At 44.8% G+C, this 5,293-nt stretch overlaps 1 pseudogene; it reads left to right on the forward strand.

Annotated features, from left to right (window-relative positions):
* Window positions 1-4,276: 4,276 nt before the first annotated feature.
* On the forward strand, window positions 4,277-4,714 carry LOC110307243 (annotated as a pseudogene).
* The last annotated feature ends 579 nt before the right edge of the window (window positions 4,715-5,293 follow it).

The following is a 5,293-nucleotide window of genomic DNA, read 5'->3' on the forward strand; positions in this document are numbered from 1 at the left end:
GCCTCTGCCTCTGCCTCCCAAGTGCTGGGATTAAAGGCGTGTGCCACCACTGTCCAGCTTTAAGAATCTTGATTATACTGGGTAATTAGGTGTTGAGATGCCTGACTGTGGGTATGTGGGGTGTTGCATGATAGTGAGAGTAATTGGGGGGGGAGGCACCCACCCCATGGAGAGTTTAATATTTCCCGCAACATATATTTAGTTATAAAAATACTGTTGTATAGCCCAGTCATGCCTTGAATTTGTTCTGTAACCCAAGATCTTTATTGTTTTGATCTCCTGCCCCTCTTGCCTCTGTATCCCAATTGCTGGGACTACAGAAATAGAACACCATGTCTGTCTTCAGACTTGATTTGCAAGGGATGGGCTGGCCATTTCCCTTTCCATTATCCCTACTCTAATACAGTACAGCCAAGGGAAGAGACTTTCTCCCTGGATTTCTGACTATATTTGCATCTCCCAAGGTAGGACAAGAGTTGTCCTTCCTTTTTCTGGCCTCCCCCAAGTGCACCCTTAAGAGAAGGACTGGGCTATTGAATAGATGCTCGCAGGGGAATGTGCAGCTGTAGGAGGAATAATGGTTCCTGAGTTTGTAATAGAATGATTTTAATCTGAGTCTTATAAAGCATTGACAATAGGAATTCTGAGGGAAGAGATGAGCTCTGAGAATGGACCAGAGCTTGTCAATGGCAAGTCTCTGCTTTTATGTTTCCTTTGCTCTAGAAGGATCTCAGAGCTTCCTATCCCACCACCACCCTAGGTCTCCTGTGGGTGCTCAGCCAGATAGATGTCGCAATCCTCTGAGCTGAGCTTCAGGAAGCGGACTTTTGCTTCTGGCTCCAGAGATTTGGAGTAGTGAGTTTTGCAACAGAATTTAGATTGGATTAAGCACAGGAGAGACTTGTTAGCTTATCTGATAAGTCTGGATCCAAGTGCCCTTATGTCACCGGGAGCATGTTTCTATCTTTGGTTTGGCATCTGTATTAGGCACTTTCTCTTGCTATGATTAAAAAACAAAACAAAACTGACCAATACCAACTTAGGGAGGGAAAGGGTTTCTTTCACCTTAACATTTCTAGGTAGCAATCCATCTCTCAGGGAAGTCGGGAGAGGCACTCGAGGCAGCAGGAGCGGAAGCAGAGCCCATGTAAACTCCTGCTGATTGGCTCACTCTCCAGGGCTAGCTCAGCTTGCTTTCTTACACAATCCAGGAGTCCTTAGGCATGAGGACCACTCCCACAGTAAACTGGGATTTCCTCACTCCATCATTAACTAAGAAAATGTCCATCCAGATGAGTGTGGCTACATTTGACAAGATCCTAGACAGGTTTTGATTTTGTTTTGAGACAGAGTTTCCTCTCTGTAGCCTTGGCTATCCTGGAACTCGCTCTGTAGACCAGACTGGCCTCGAACTCACAGAAATACCGACTGCGGGCAGGTTTACTGGACCATTTAAAACTTATGCTCTCTTGTGGGGGACCATTTGCAGGTTGAGCCAGTCAGATTGATTCTATTCTCTGATCGGTTAAGGCTGATGGAACTGTCGCAAAGAACTTTTGAACAGAAGGATATTTGTCATAAAGTGAGAAACTAGCTCTCTTTGCTGCAATACCAAGGCCATCACGGGTTGCATGAACTCTACCAGGAAGGGCCTATCCCAGTCGGTGCCTACCTGACTAAAGTTCACATCTGAAGATGTGAGGGAACAGATTTACAAACTGGCCAAGAAAAGCGCTACTCCCTCCCAAACAGGCAAGATCCCAAGAGACTCACGTGGTGTGGCACAGGTCAATTTTGGACTCATAATACAATCTTGAGAATCCTTAAGTCCAAAGGTCTTAAAAGGTTGCCTCTGATCTTCCTGGGGAATCTCTACTATTTGATTCAGAAAGACATGGAACAACAGTGTTAACTAACTTGGACTCCTAGGAACTCCCAGAGATTGAGCTACCAACTAAAGAACATATAGGAGCTGGTCCCAGGCCCGGGCACATACAAAGCAGAGGGCTGCCTTGTCTGGCCTCAATAGGAGAAGTGCCTAATCCTGCAGAGACTTGATGCACCAGGGTGAGAGGAGGGCACCCTCTCAGAAGTAAAGGGGAGAGGTGATGGGGGGAGAAACCCTGTGAGGGGAGACTGGAGGGGCAGCATTTGGGAATGTAAATATAAATAAATTAATAAAAAATATTGTAAGAAAGAAAGGAAGGAAGGAAGGAAGGGAGGGAGAAAGGAAGGAAGGGAGGGAGGAAGGAAGGAAGGAAGGAAGGAAGGAAGGAAGGAAGGAAGGAAGAAAGAAAGAAAGAAAGAAAGAAAGAAAGAAAGAAAGAAAGAAAGAATAGAAAGAAAATTGTTGAAGTCTGCAAGCATCTTGGGAGGAACAGAAAAAGATGTGAAATTTGCCGGATTCTGATAGAGAGTAGAATTTACCTGTTGGCTCACTACTATAAGACTAAGTGGGGCTGGGCAGTGGTAGCGCACGCTTTTAATCCCAGCACTTGGGAGTCAGAGGCAGGCAGATTTCTGAGTTCAAGGCCATCCTGGTCTACAGAGTGAGTTCCAGGACAGCCAGGGCTACACAGAGAAACCCTGTCTCGAAAAACAAAAATTAAATAAATAAATGAATAAATAAATAAAATGGGTTCTCCCACCGAATTGGAAATATGAGTCTTTCATATCCTCTGCTCTAGTGGCATAAATCCTCTTGTGTATCTGAGCAAGAAAATCGCATTAAATGAAAGAGAGAGGAAGGGAGAGGGAGAGGGAAAGAGAGAGAGAAACAAAATCAGAAGACCACCAGTCTGAGGCCCTGCCATCCCTAAGCAGACTTTCTCTCTAGGCCATTGCCTCCGGTGAATATTGAATTTGACTGTCCAGGTGTGGATATCACCATACCCTGACTCCACAGTGGAGAAATAAAGAGCAGCTTTCAGGGTGTGTCTTGCCACATTTGGCTCTGTTTTGAATGTACAAAGGCAGAATGCCTCCATATCTTGTTGTACAACCAGCTGTCTGGCACCCCGTGAGACACAGACATGTAACTTATTCCTAAAAGTGAAAAGGATACTACACTATAAATGTGTCAAGAAAACAGGGAGTATATGAATATATGGGCATTTTAAAACCATATCAGAAATACCAGACTCCTGTCTGGCAGTGGTGATACACACCTTAATCCCAGCACTCAGAAGGCAGAGGCAGGCAGAGTTCAAGACCATCCTGTCTACAGAGTGAGTTCCAGGACAGCCAGAGTTACACAGAGAAACCCTGTCAATCAATCAATCAATCAATCAATCAATACTGGACCCCAAGAGATTGGAGATGTAGCTCAGACGTGAAATGTTTGTCTAGCATCTTTGAGACCCTGGTTTCAATTCCAAGTAAAAAAAGAAAGGAAAAAAAAAAAAGTCAGGCACAGTGGCTTATGTACTGGGGAGCAGGACTGTTATGAGTTTGAGGCTAGCCTGGGCTATATAGTGAGCCGAGATCTCATTGAACAAACAGACTAACAAAGGGTACAACACCCTCACCTGGACCCCATATAAAAGAGAACAACTAACACGTTGATGGCTCCACTAACCTGTCACCTCACTATCTGCCACACCCATTGAGGGTCTGACAGGCAAAGAACTCTTGACTGTCCTTGGGGCCTCAGCTCATCTCAGTGTCCCCTGCTTGATATGATGTACTTGAACTGCTGCTGTCACCCATCCATCCCTCTATTTGGACCTGTTCTTCAACGTTGTACCTTCAGTAGCTTTACAGCTAGGGGCCTCGGCATTTTGTCTAACCACTGCAGGGAGTCTCTTTGAGTCTTTCCCTTTACCACTTGAACTCCGTGGCTTGTTTAACACTTCTGTAGTCATTCTTTAGCTCTGTGTGTGTGTGTGTGTGTGTGTGTGTGTGTGTGTGTGATTACCATGCAGTGCGATCTAAGTACCAATATTAGTACTGAAGGTGCCTGTGGTGGTGGTGGCAAATACCTTTAACCCCAGCACTCAGAGGCAGAGGCAGGCAGATTTCTACGAGTTCAAGGCCAGCCTGGTCTACAGAGTAAGTTTCAGGATAGCCTGGGCTATACGTAGAAACTCTGTCTCCAAAACAAAACAAAACATACAAACAAACAAAAATAAATAATAAAATAAAACAAATCCTTTAAAATAGCGTTTATAATGACAAAGGACTGGTGTGCAACTGTACTGGCTCTAAGAATGTCATATGTTGTCAATTGAAAGTGCCATTGACCTTTTGTGGCCATCGGTGGATCGCAGCCGCCAAAATGAAGTTCAATCCCTTCGTGATTTCTGTCCGAAGCAAGAACTGCAAACGGCATTTCAATGCACCCTCTTACATTCGGAGGAAGATCATGTCTTCCCCTCTTTCCAAATAGCTGAGACAGAAGTATAACGTTCAGTCTATGCCCATTCGGAAGGATGACAAAGTTCAGGTTGTTTGCGGACACCTCAAAGGCCAGCAGATTGGTAAGGTGGTCCAAGTGTACAGGAAGAAGTACATCATCTACATCGAACGTGTCCAGCGAGAGAAGGCTAATGGCACAACCATCCACGTGGGCATCCACCCCAGCAAGGTCGTTATCACCAGGCTAAAGCTGGACAAGGACCGCAAGAAGATCCTGGAGAGGAAAGCCAAGTCCCTACAAGTAGGAAAGGAGAAGGGCAAATACAAGGAAGAAATGATCGAGAAGATGCAGGAGTAGAGACATCTCATGCACGGCTTTCATTAAAGACTGCTTAAGTTAAAAAAAGAAAGTGCCATTAAGGTAGGGGTATAGTTCAGTGGCAGTGTAAGCGTTCAGCATTTGTGAGGCACTGGGTTCAATTCCCAGCACACAAAAATGTTTTTTAAGTTAAAATGAAAACTTGAATTGTATACTCTATGATGTAAATCTCAATAGGGTATCCCAAAAATGTTTTGAAATAAAAACAAGAAGACATACCCTGTCTCTGCCTTGTGTTCCCATCACTGTGACCTTGAGACATGTCATGCTGTCCCTGGTAAGAAGGACTGTAGTCAACAATGAGACAAAACACAGCTTTCCTGCCTTAGAAAGAAGAGGAGCCAGAAAGAAGGAGTGTTCTTCTTAGGCACTGTCTGCATCTGTTTCCTGGGATAATGGAGTTTTCCTGGAAAAGGATGGCTAGTCAGGCCTGGAATCTCAGAAATGGGCATGTGAAGGCACAAGGGTCAAGGGATCCTCAGGGCCAGCCTATGCAACATGTGACCCTGGTTCAAAAACTGAACAAACAGAGCAGTAAAAATAGTCAGGAACAAACAA

Source organism: Mus caroli, chromosome 12, assembly GCF_900094665.2.
Source record: "Mus caroli chromosome 12, CAROLI_EIJ_v1.1, whole genome shotgun sequence".
In the NCBI taxonomy this organism is placed as follows: domain Eukaryota; kingdom Metazoa; phylum Chordata; class Mammalia; order Rodentia; family Muridae; genus Mus; species Mus caroli.